The 12,997-nt window shown below is 45.0% G+C and overlaps 1 long non-coding RNA gene across 1 annotated transcript in view; it reads right to left on the reverse strand.

Annotated features, from left to right (window-relative positions):
- Positions 1-3,456: 3,456 nt before the first annotated feature.
- Positions 3,457-12,997, reverse strand: part of LOC310709160 — a 63,197-nt gene continuing 53,656 nt past the window's right edge. The window contains exon 3 of the long non-coding RNA XR_014527371.1: positions 3,457-3,499. This is a non-coding gene — a long non-coding RNA (uncharacterized lncRNA). The remainder of the gene's footprint in view (positions 3,500-12,997) is intronic.

The raw sequence follows: 12,997 nt of genomic DNA on the forward strand, positions 1-12,997 counted from the left end.
TCCCATAGTTCCCTGGAGAGAGGACATGCTTATTACACAGAACCTGCATTGATCATCTGAGGCCTTTCTTTGTGGGCCTTCCCTGAGAGATGCGCGAAGTCTGGCAACACACAAATGGGCCTTTTCAGCGTTGGCTCCCCAACTGTGGAATAATTTCGCCTGAGAGGTGCGCCTGATGCAATCATTCTTTTTTCTTTTTTGAATTTTTTATTCATTTTTCTTTTTCATTCATTACATGCATCTCAGTTTCTTAACATTCACTATATATTCCTCCCTCCCTCCCCTCCAGGGCTTCCCCCAACTTCCGCTTCTGGTTTGTTTCTCTTTTCACCCACTTTGCTATCTCCTAACAGAAAAAAGTTATTAATAACATAACATCAAGCCTAAAAACATAAAAATAAAAGTAAATACACTATAATATTTCACTATTTTCTAAACATTTTCTAATACTAATAATGTGAATGTTTATTTAAAGCCTGCCATCAAGTCTATTGACTTTCTTTGTTTCTGCAAATATAATATAAATGGCTGATGCAATCATTCTTAACCTTTAGGCACCAGGCAATGACATTCCTGTTCACCCAGGTACTTGGCGCTTAACTGGGGTCCTATGCATATGATGATAGTCTGTACTGGTATTCATCTTTCAGTAAGGTTTGATAAGTCGCCTTGAGACATTTTATGCAGTAAGTGCCCAGTAAGTATAAGTAAACTATAAGTACTATAGATGGTTTTCTTTAAGAGATTGTGCCCTAATAATCAAAGTAAGGATACGTCTTGTTCTACATCGGTAAGACCTGACTAATACTGAGTGAGAACAGCAGTCACAATATTCACCACCTATGCACACACACACAGAAATTCCCTTTAAAGAAAATGATTAGGATAGCACCTCGAAAATTATTCATCAGGGTAGCTGCTAAGTTCTAGCCCAGCATGGGGTTCTATTCCGTTCCAATCAAGAGGGTCAGATGGCAATTAAGATGCTAGTGAACAGCTGCTCTGGTCCTATTGATGCCCCCTTCATCCTGCTGCGGCTCCGATGCACATAACCCTTGCCGCAATTAACGAGGCACCAGGAGCTCATTTCCGAAACATCATGAACGACGACTTCCCAAAAGGGATGTCCCCTGGATTTGCTTTCAACAACAATAAACACAAAAGTCAGCAAGCTGGGAGGATTGCAGAGTGTGGGCAAGGAACCAGCCATGGTAGGATGAGGCTGCAGGATTTGGGAACTCCCAAGCTTAATGCAGAGGTCCCAATGCCATGAAGCGCCTACATGCAAGAAGCCACTCACGAGTCGGTGTCCAAGTCGCGGGTGTCGCGGTGGGGCAGGCACAGTGTGTCTTCTCGGGAGCAGGGCAAAGAGGTGCAGTTCCTCTATAACCTCTGTAAATTAGATGAACATGAGGAGGGGCATCTGAACTATAGTACACCATGCCGTCAGAGGTTCACCAGATGATTTCTACATCGCACACCTGTGTTGAAGCAAGCGATGGGCAGATCTGCCCATTTTGGGGGGTTTTCTCATTTCTCCCTTCCTCCCCCCCCCCCAAGTTAAATTCAGATCCCAGCATTTCTGTAGCAATTTGAAATTTTTTGGGGGTGGGGGGGAAATACTCGTCAATATTTGTCGACATTTTAGGGTGGATTTCTCCTAATGCACACATTCTTGCATGCATTTTCCTCTAATGTAATGTGTTTTTTGTATGTTATTCACCCTAACACGTGGGTTATTAAGAACACTTTCCCCTAATACATGCATTTTGAGCACCTTTGGGGAAGTGCGGATTTTTGAAGAGTAATTGTGTTTAGGGTCATTTATTGGTCTGAGAAGTGTGGATTAGGTAGTTTTTCTTTAAAATACAGTAAAATCAAAATCAAATTTCTCCTCCATCCAGCTGCACACTTTAGTCACTTTGACTCGATCACTAATTAAAATTTTATAATAAGTCATTTATTCTGCTTCAAGGGATCAGGGATTCCCTGTGTCTGACCCTATATCCCTGACATCACACTGGTACCCTGCCACTAACCTTACTTTTATATAGATGCTCTCCTTTTACAATAGAAGGAAGACCCCTGTGCAGCTTTTTAGATAAACAGATCAATTGTGGTTCCCTTACAATTCATTTGACACTCAGCCTACCCTGGAAGGGGCATTTTAGTGCCAACCATAGATGTCTATGGCTAGAGAGGTTCTGATAAAGCTAGCTAGTATCTTATCTAAAGGCAATTCTGGCTCAGCTATAGTGACATAAGTGATTACAACTTGTTTCTTACAATGCTACCTTATTAAAGAAAAGAGATTGGACCTGGTATCCTTGGGGCAATTGATTTTAATCTGTATGAGGATACAGGTTTTCTTGCTGACAAACTGGTGTGAAGGAGTGCCAAAAAGCCAGAGGCAGTTTGACCTTCCTAGGAAGCAGAGTGAAAGGTGTGTTGTTGTTTTTTACTGTTGTTGTTGGAGAGAGGATACTCACTCGGGCACACGATCTTTTCTGAGATAACCAGGCAGCCTGTGTTCACTCTCCCTAAATCCACTGGATTTAGGTTTACGGACTGTGAAGAAGCTGTGGCCATTTGAAGAATTACCTGCTTAGAGGACAGCAAACCTTTGCACGGGGCATGGGTAGGCAAACTAAGACCCAGGGGCCGGATCCAGCCCAATCGCCGTCTAAATCTGGCCCACGGATGGTCTAGGAATCAGCATGTTTTTACACAAGTAGAATGTGTCCTTTTATTTAAAATGCTTCTTTAGGTTATTTGTGGGGCATAGGAATTCGTTCATTTTTTTTTCCTTTTCAAAATACAGTGGTACCTCGGGCTACATACGCTTCAGGTTACATACGCTTCAGGTTACAGACTCCGCTAGCCCAGAAATAGTGCTTCAGGTTAAGAACTTTGCTTCAGGATAAGAACAGAAATCGTGCTCCGGCGGCGAGGCGGCAGCAGGAGGCCCCATTAGCTAAAGTGGTGCTTCAGGTTAAGAACAGTTTCAGGTTAAGTACAGACCTCCGGAATGAATTAAGTACTTAACCCGAGGTACCACTGTATAGTCCAGCTCCCCACAAGGTCTGAGGGACAGTGGACCGGCCCACTGCTAAAAAAAATTTCTGACCCCTGGCATAGGGGAATATTTGCAAGCTCAGTAGGCATGGTTTTTGCTTTTAAAGTCAACCATATTGGCCTAGGCAGAAATGCAAATTTGCTCCAATTGCACATGCAACTTGAGTTTTTGTGTATGGTTTTATTCCCCCCCCCCCCGTCCCCCTTTCCCTGGACAGATTCCAGATTTATCCAGGCAAGTACATGCATCCCACACATAAATGAGCCATATATGCATGTATCGGTCTGCGTGCCGTTGCATGACTAACCTTTGAAGTTCAAGCTGTAAAATGCCATCACTCTACAGGGAAGTTGGATGGGGGCGAGTGGAAGAGTTGAAAAGCCAGGTCTTGTCAGAGCTGGGCGTCCTCCTCGCACACGCACGCTTGCAAATACAGACAGGTGCACACACAGAGAGAGAACACACAAGGCCTATTATATTTTCAGAAATAAATTATGGCCACCTACATAACTTGCACAATGTTACCCTGATTAAAATATTTTCAACTGAGCACCAAAGAGGATTTTAGCTATTTCCTCCCTTCCCCTTTGATCCTTTGATCCATGGTTTGAACTATGGAACGGCGGCATACAAATAAAATTATGGATGGATGTTTAAATGTATTGTGTGCCTGTGGCCTAAGCCCACTTCCAAGCCCAACTGGGGGAGCTCGCCCCCATAATCCATAGAATCATAGCATTGGAAGGGACAGTCCAATCACCCGCATTGCAGGAATCTCAGCTACCTATTCGATTACACTGACTGTGAGTTTAGAAATTTCAGGGCAAGCTTCCTTCTGGGATATGATTTCTCCAAAAAGACTGATTGCTCAAAAGCCCTACTTATTACTAAATACTTTAGAAACATCTTCCTTCTCCCTCCCTCCCTCCCTCCCTCCCTCCCTCCCTAGACTCCTTAGACAGTGGTTCTGAGATGGTTTGTTTGAGCAAAGTTGTCGCTTTGAATAATTGTACCAAACAGATCCAGTTTTTCTGGACATACTGCATTTTTTCTGACATTTTGCAAACAGGTTTGTTTTATGACATTTCAGCAGCTATTAAAGCCCCTCAGGCATTTTGCAAGGGGAGGTGGAAAGGAGTTCCTAGCCCACGGAAGCTGCCAGGGGGCCTCTGGGCTTGGCAGATGTGAGCTCTGCTCCTGTTCTTTGTATATGAGATTTCCTTTTACATTTTGTGCCAGCCACACGTCTCCAAACCACTTTCCCCCGACTTCAAAAGCCTCGCGGACCACTTTATTTCAAATTAGCCGTCACATATAGATACGTTTTAAGGTGCAACATAATTAACAGAAGTTTTGACTTTGTTTTCCTTCCTATTTATTGTGTTTGGGTATTCATAGAAGGACTCAGAGAACCACAAAATTGTCCTTTGTGGGTATAAATAAACACATCTCTGTGTTGGCACATTTGGAAGCTGATCTACTGAAAAAAATAAATTAAAAGGCCTAGGAGGAAAAATCTGAGCAGAATACATAAGGCTAAGTGGGTGTCAAGGCAGCTCTTGTGCATCTGGTGAATGTGAGAGTTATACAGAAGACCCACGGTGCAATCATAGAATCACAGAATAGCAAACCCTCCAAGAGTCCCTATTTTCCAGGGAAAGTCCTGGATTTACAGATTTACAGTTTCTGATTTGATCCTGGAATGTTCTGCTTTTCCTTGGGACATCCCTATTTTTCATCAGAGAAGTGTTGAAAGGTATAGAATGGTAGATGTATTCCAACTCCCTGCAATGCATCTATCCCGTATCAAACCTGCAACCTTGACATTCTCAGCACCATGCTCTAACCAATGGAGCTATCTAGGAAGCTGCCTCATATCAAGTCCATCTAATGCAGGACCGCCCACACTAAGTGGCAGCAGCTCTCCAGGGTTTCAGATAGGGCTGTCTCTACTGGGAGATGCCCGGGACTGAAACTTCTACATGCGAAGGCTCGGAGCTATGGCCCTTCCCCCGAAATACACACACCGTGTCAAGAGAAGATGAGCCGAGCAAAATCATGTCAAACACAACACACAAGATTTCCCATCTATCCAACTGAGCTATCCAGGCTATGCCAGTTACTCAGAAGTGAGTCCCATTAAGTTCCATAGAGCTTCTTCCCAGTGGCATAGCATGGGTTTTTGGCACCCGGGGCACACGCATGCACATCAGGGTTGGGGCACGGAGGATGAACGGAGTCCTCTGAAACGGATGCCGCTGGATTCAGAGAAGGCGCAAGAGGGTGCAGTCAGGTGCCCCCAGTAGCATGGAAAAGGGGGTGAGGTCTAGAGATGGACAATGAGCCCCCTTCTGTGCTGTGGTGCTAAGGAACACCCAAGGCTCTGTGGCAGATCCAATGCTTTGTAAACAAAAGGTTCCAGGTTCTCCAAGGTTGGGAATTCCCCCATCCTAAAACCCTGGAGAGTCACTGACAGTCAGGGTGAACAAGATTGAGTTTGATGGATCAATGATCTAACTCACTAGAAGGCAGCTTCCTAGGTTCCTAACTCTTGTCATGGGGAAGAGTTGCGGCTCAAGGATACAGCATCTGTTCTGCATGCAGAAGGTCCTGGGTTCACTCCCCAGCATTTGCAGGTAAGGCTGGGAGCATCCCCTGCCTGAAAGATTAGAGAGCCGCTACTAAGTCAGTGCAGGCAGTATTGAGTTCAATGGGCCCAGTGATCTGACTCGGTAGAAGGCAGTTTCCGGTGTTCCCAACTGCCCCCAGACATCAGCCCCATGCAGTTGCACAGCAGAAGCAGGAAGTGGTTCCAACACAAACCAGAGTTGACCCTAGGATAAGGCTGCTGTGGATGAACTATGGATCTGCTTATTCGTCTTTTTAGAACAGATCCCCCTCCTCCCGCTGCTTGCCTAAAGCATGGGACGGGAGCACATTGAGAATAAATATAATTATAAATTATGCTAACCTGTGGGAGCTTTTCTGTGACCTGATAAGTTCATCCCCAAAAAATTTCACCATGGGAAAAAAAGAAGAATGAGTGGGAAGACAATTAAGTCTGCAATGGAGATAAAATTTGCACAATTGTGCGTAGGGAGGCGGGGAGTGCAATTTACAATCGCAGTCCTTACCCTGAAAGCTTGCGAAAGCTTTCACTCTCCAAATGTACTCCCTGAGAAGAAGCATAGCCTGGCTGCACTTCGCACTGGGCTCCGACTCTGGGTCTTCAATTGCCTCTAAGGGAAGAAGCCCTCTCTCAACAGAACAAAACAGTTCCCCATCCCTGGGCAACACTGACTGGAGATGATTCTCCAGGGTCTCAGGAGACTTCAGGCTGGAGACATTGGATGTTTAACTTGGGACTTCCTGAGTTCAAGCCAGATGCTCTTCCGCTGAGCATTGTCCCTTCCCCTTTTATTATTACATGAGTCAACAGTGTGAAACCGCAGCAAAAAAAAAAAAAGGCTAATGCTCTTCTAGGCTGCATCAACAGAAGTATAGGGTCCAGTTCGAGGGAAGTAATAGTGCCATGCTATTCTACCTTGGTCAGACCACATCTGGAATACTGTGTCCAGTTCTGAGCACCACAGTTTAAGGATTGTGACAAGCTGGTATGTGTGCAAAAAAGGGCAACCAGGATGATCAAGAGTCTGGAAACAATTCTTTGATTCCCTGATTCTATGAACTTACTTGAAAAGGATTGTGCTGTAGATCTCTCACAACCAAATTATTATTATTATTATTATTATTATTATTATCATCATCATCATCATCATCATCATCATCATCATCACCATTACACATCATCGTCTGTAAAGATGATTGGAATATGCAATGTAGGAATTGCAGGCCAATCCATGCATTGCTCACACCTTCAAAGCAAAAATAAACCCACGCACACGAACCCAGCTGCATCATGTAAAATAAGATATATAATATCATATTTTAAGAAGGATTGCAAGAAGTGACTGGATATCGCCTGCGGCAAGAGGGTCTCCTTTTCAGCAACGCTCCAAAACAAATCACAGAGAGGCCTTGCGCTTTCTTGATTTTCCATTCCGTTCCCCGCATTCTGCCAACAAGCTTTTTGTTGTTGCAAGGGCTCATGTTGGAAGCCCCACTCTCTGCACTTTGACATGTGCACACACAAGGCCCTTTTTCCCACCCAGAGCTGTCAAGACCACATACACTCCATGTGTTGCCCCAGGGGTGTAGTAGAGTTATCTTTACCTCTGCTTTACAGACACAAGTGCAACTGCAGCAGAAGTTAAATCACACGTGCACCCTTTGGGACATCTCCAGCAGTTAAGTGCAGCAAATGTAGAGCTTCTAAGACACAGAAGCAAAGCATAAATTTGCAGGCAACCTGCGGCCACAATGCAAGATGTTCTTGAACTAAGACAAGGGGAAATAGAGATCTGCAAGCCCCACACCTCGCTACTCCTCATTTTAGACATATTATTGTTTCTCACAACCCTCTAAAAAATTACAACAGCTAAGGTGTCCAAAGGGAATGTGGGTGGCGCTGTGGTCTAAACCACAGAGCCTAGGGCTTGCCGATCGGAAGGTCAGCGGTTTGAATCCCCGTGATGACGGGGTGAACTCCCATTGCTCGGTCCCAACTCCTGCCCACCTAACAGTTCGAAAGCACGTCAAAGTGCAAGTAGATAAATAGGTACCGCTCCGGTGGAAAGGTAAACGGCGTTTCCATGCGCTGCTCTGGTTTCGCCAGAAGTGGCTTATTCATGCTGGCCACATGACCCAGGAAAACTGTCTGTGGACAAAAGCCGGCTCCCTCAGCCAGTAAAGCGAGATGAGCGCCGCAACCCCAGAGTCATTTGCGACTGGACTTAACTGTCAGGGGTCCTTTACCTTTATCTTTTTAAGGTGTCCAAAAGATAAGTTCATTTTGCAATGTAAGCACTGATATAAGACAAGCAGAGTTGAGATCATTACATCCCAGGAATGGATCCCTGCTCAACATTTGCCACAGCTGCTAGAACTGGTTGTATTCAGCCAGACTTATCTCACTGATTCCGTTTCAGATTATTAAATTCTACAGCTTTATGCTAATGCAGGGTTAGTCCTGCTTTTCAGGGCTGTTGTAAAGATAAAAGGGCTGGTACACTGTCTTGAACTCCTTCCAGGATATCAAAGGATTTTTAATGCATCTTATGGGAAAGTGTTCTCTCTATCCTATGGTTACCAGATGTCCCCGTTTCCCGGGAACAGTCCCCGGATTTACAAATCTGTCCCCGGACAAAAATCCATCCCCGGAATGTCCCCCGATTTCATTTAATGTCCCTGGATTTACATTGTAAGTGTTGTAGATTTATTAGTAGGGAATGAATGTTGCGTGATTGGTTCAATGGCACAAGACACATCATATGGGGACTTCCAGCGAGGCAAAATGGTGGGTGCCATAGCAACAAGCAGCTCCTGAAGCCAGCCAGAGCCAACTGCGCTACCAGGCTGGCTCTGGGCTGCTGAGGCTGCCGCCACCACCACCACTGCCAAGGGCGAATCGGGGATGCCCGGTGCATCAACTGGGGGAACCGCTGACACACACACCCAGGACCCAAATTGAGCTGGGAGCCAGAGCACCCGGCCACCTGGCCGACTGTCCAGCGGCACTCTAGGGTCAGGAAAACCCTGAAGAAGACGCAGGGAGAAGGAGGAGAGTAGAAGGAGAAGGAAGAGAGAGAAAGAGGAAGGAGAAAAAAGAGGGGAGCCCCGACCTTGCTGTGCCACTGCTGCCGCCTACGCTGAGGAGGAGAGCTAGGAGAGCACCAGGAGGGCAAGGACATGTGGCCAAGTCTAGGTCCAACCCAAGCCTACTCCATGGTGGCTAGCGCTCCAAGAGAGCAGGCCAGGGCCCAGAGGTAGGCTGTGCGACAGAGGAGACCACAGAAGAGAAGATATTACTTCTTAATATATATATTTTTAATAACTTTTTTAAATCTTTTTTTTTAAAGTGTCCCTGGATTCGTTGAAAAGAATCTGGTAACCTTAATCTATCCATATAACAAATAAACTTGCTTTCTCCTGCTCTGGAGGGTAGGACTCGAACTCACGGCTTCAAGTTACAAGAAAGAAGATTCTGACTAAACATCAGGAAGACCTTTCTGGCTGTAAGAGTTATTAGACAGTGGAACAGACTCCCTCGGGAAGTGGTGGGCTTTTCTTCCTTGGAGGTTTTTAAGCCGAGGTTGGATGGTTGTCTGTCATGAATGCTTTAGCTGAGATTCCTGCATTGCAGGGGGATTGGATGAGATGACTGTTGGGATCCCTTCCAGCTCTATGATTCTATGAAACTCACAGTTCCATCATATAACACGTGCTGCATTTTATTCCCATGACGTTTATCACAATTGGTAACTACCCTTAGGGGGTCTTGCTGACAGCCAGAAGGGGTTAAAAACAAACAAACGACTAAGACTATAAGTGCTCTGGGAACTTAGTGGTGAACCACAGAAAGGCTGTTTGGATAATTCCACAGCATCAGAGACTCTAATTTGGCTAGCACCTTCTGGAGTTTGCTTGGTGTGTTGGTTATGCCTGCTGTGCCAATGCATTTTTTTAAAAAAGAATCAAACACTATGTGGGAAGCATCCTGCAAGTTTCACCTACTTGGCTCATGAAGAGTTGCAAAATCAGTTTTAAAAGCTCTTGATTAACCACCCAGCCATTTCCTGTCTTTTGAATTGTTGCTCTATGTACGGCACTAAAGTTTTAGTATCTTTACCCCAGGGATCGCGTTTACAAGGAGCTTACAGTACTGTATCTCTGTGTCGCTCACAGCCATTCTTTTTATCCTCAGGACTGGGAGCTGTAGTGAATGTTTTGGAGTCAGGTTTGCCTCGGCAAATTAACTAGACGTGGTGCAGACACCCAAAGCCAGGCACTTTCGTTTGGTTTCAAATGTACAGTTACTGGAGAGAGAGAGAGAGAGAGAGAGAGAGAGAGAGAGAGAGAGAGAGAGAGTGTGTTCAAAACAAGGTACTGGTGATTATCATTGATTAAAGCCCTAAACAACTTGGGGCTGAAAGGAATGCCTTTCCTCATACCAACCTGCCTGTGTGTTAAGATTGTTGAAGGAGGCTGTTCTTCATGTTCCATCTTTGGCAGAAGTATCATCTATGTGCAGAAGACAGGGCCTTCTCTGTGGTGGCACCCTGACTGTGGCGTGCCCTCCTAAGAGAGGTACACCTGACATTGAAATTGTTTCTGTTTTGGGGTTGGTTAAAAACATTTTATTTGCCCATGCATTTTAGATTATGGTGTTTGACCTGGTTGGATGGTTTTATTCCTCTTAATTTCTTTGAATTGCTGGTTGATCTGTCTTACAATGTTTTTGTGATGTTAAAGTTCTTTGTACATTTTGGGGAAAGGAAGCCCTGTGAGGAAGCTTAGGCTGAGAAAACAGCGCCTGGCCTAAAGTCACTTTCCCTTAGCATCCACCACACAGAACTTCCTCCTGTGGAAACGATAGCACCACCTTGAAAGCTATGTTTCTTCCATGTTGCAAGTCTGAAATTGCCTCCAGAACATCGTCTCCGCTGCTAGATCCAATGTTTGCTGCCCTTGACTTGGTGACATTGATAGCTATATTTCGGGTGCCACTGGGGATAGATGCCCTCTTGCAAATAGATGAATCTGAAGTGGCACCCAGGGAATGATTGACACACCATGTAAGTTCTTATTCTGTCAAAGCTCTTACAGTGTTGCTAGTTGTCAAATCTAGCCGGCCTGCCATTGCGTAGCCAGCATCCTGCTTGATTTCCAATGTCTATTGGGCTTTTCATTGCTTCTCAAGGACAGCTGCTCAGGAACATCTACCTAGCCTAAAGTCAGGAAGTCTCCCCAGTGCTTCCATTCCTTTTCCCATTTGATGAAAGCAGCTTCTTCTGCTTCTTACAGTAGTTAGTATATTATGTCAATGAATACGAATTTAAATATATATATATATTAGATTTGACTGAGGCTCACTAACCTACCAACATTTATTTATCATATAGCTGAAGGACTGCCTTGCCCTATATCAACCGACCCATATCTTGAGATTTTGGGAGGAAGCTTTTCTCTGCATTGCCCCACCTGGAAGTGCAGGCACCTCTCAACCTCAGGTTGTGGAACTAGTGAAGGTGCTCTGACCTACCTGACAAGCCACTTCTGCCTTGGTCTTCAGATTTATTTATTTTGGGGGTTGTCAAAATGAAGCAGAGGAATGCATTCCATACACGTATAGTTCTCTGCCTATGGTCTTAAGAAATTTCCATTAGATTATGGAATGGGGAACAGGAGAAGATATATATATATATATATATATATATATATATATATATATATATATTCATGAGATTGGCAAAGGAGGTCTGTTTGACCTGAGTTTTGTTGTTTTTGTTGTTTTTCCCCCCAGTCGGAAATCAAAATGCACGTCTTGCATGCCTGTCACTCAGAAATGACTTCTGCTTCTGACAGTGTGAACTGAACCATTCGTCCTCCTTGCTCAGGCGTAAATTTGCACTTGGGGCTGGCAGAGCAAAGGATTCCAAAGTTGTTCAAGGCTACAGAAAGTACAGTTGTGTCAATCACCCCTTCTGTGGGAGAGGGATTTCATAATAACTAATTAAAGGCATTTATACCCAAGCCCTTTAGCCAAAAAGACCCTCAGAGTGGCGTATAATAATAATAATAAAAAAAACAGTAGTGGACACTGATGGTCACATTCTAAAAAGACATGACATGTGAGGGGAAAGGGACTGGGAGGGAGGAGGAAAAAGCAAGCTCAAATCAAGTTCTTCCAGTGACAGTTCTTTGAAACACGGTTATATAGTTCTACCTATTCAGATTCCAGTTGTCTAGAGAAGCTCCTTAGTGGTGTCAGAAGGAGCTCTTCCTGTCTTGCACTTGATAAAGAGCTGTCCTTCTACAAAGCTGGCCCCCATCCATGTGTGATCCAGGAGCAGAGCAGGGGACAATGCCCAGGCTAGGAGGACAAGACACACAACCCTTCCCTTAGACAGCTGCCTTGGTGGCAGTTAGACTTCTCACAGAAGGAGGCTTGATAGATTTGCCCTCCTCCCTCACTGATGCCAGTGGTGGTTCTGGCTATCTTGCCCTCTCTGGAAGCTTGCTGCCTCCCAGTTCAGATCAGGAGCAGACCCAGAGCAGGAGGACAGGACAGCTCCTGCTACCTGGTTCTTCTCTCTCTCTCTCTCCCCCCCCCCCCCCCGAATAGCTGGCTGATGGGCAGGCAGAGTGGGAAAGTTTGTGGCTGTTCGTAGATCCCAAGTTCGCCACCTGTCCTGATCCCTGTATGTAGCAGTGATCTGTAGAAGTGTGCTTGGGTGTCCATGGTATAGAATGGTAAGAGCTGGAAGGGACCACAAGCGTTATCTAGTCCAGCCCCCTGCAATGCAGGAATCTTTTGCCCAGTGCTTTTTTTCCTAAAAATAAAAAAATATGTTTAGGGGTATTCTCAATTTGACTCAAGAAAAGCACCATTTTATAGTTCGAATTGGGGAAAATAAATACAGTAAATGGACAAAAGTACAAATATTCACAAAATGCGTACCCCCCAGAAAAAGCACTGCTTTTGCCCAACGTCAGGCTTGAACCCATGACCCTGAGATTAATAGCCTCATCATCTACTGACTGAGCTGTCCCAGCTGGACACAGATTTGTAGGTTGCAGGGGCACCAGATGTAGAGACAGGTCCTACACGCGTGGGGCTTGTCTGTGCATTCAGGGCCCACGCTTATTGAAGGATAGGCTATGACACAAACAACACCCTACACACGCAGAATGTGTGCATGCGTCATTGTTCATAGGCCAGGCTACTCATAGGCCACTCTTTGCACATGTGTTCACTGTAAAGAATAAAACATGCGAAGTGAAGTGTTAAGAAAAAGAAGT

Source organism: Podarcis liolepis, assembly GCF_965112155.1.
Source record: "Podarcis liolepis genome assembly, chromosome: 6".
Taxonomy (NCBI): domain Eukaryota; kingdom Metazoa; phylum Chordata; class Lepidosauria; order Squamata; family Lacertidae; genus Podarcis; species Podarcis liolepis.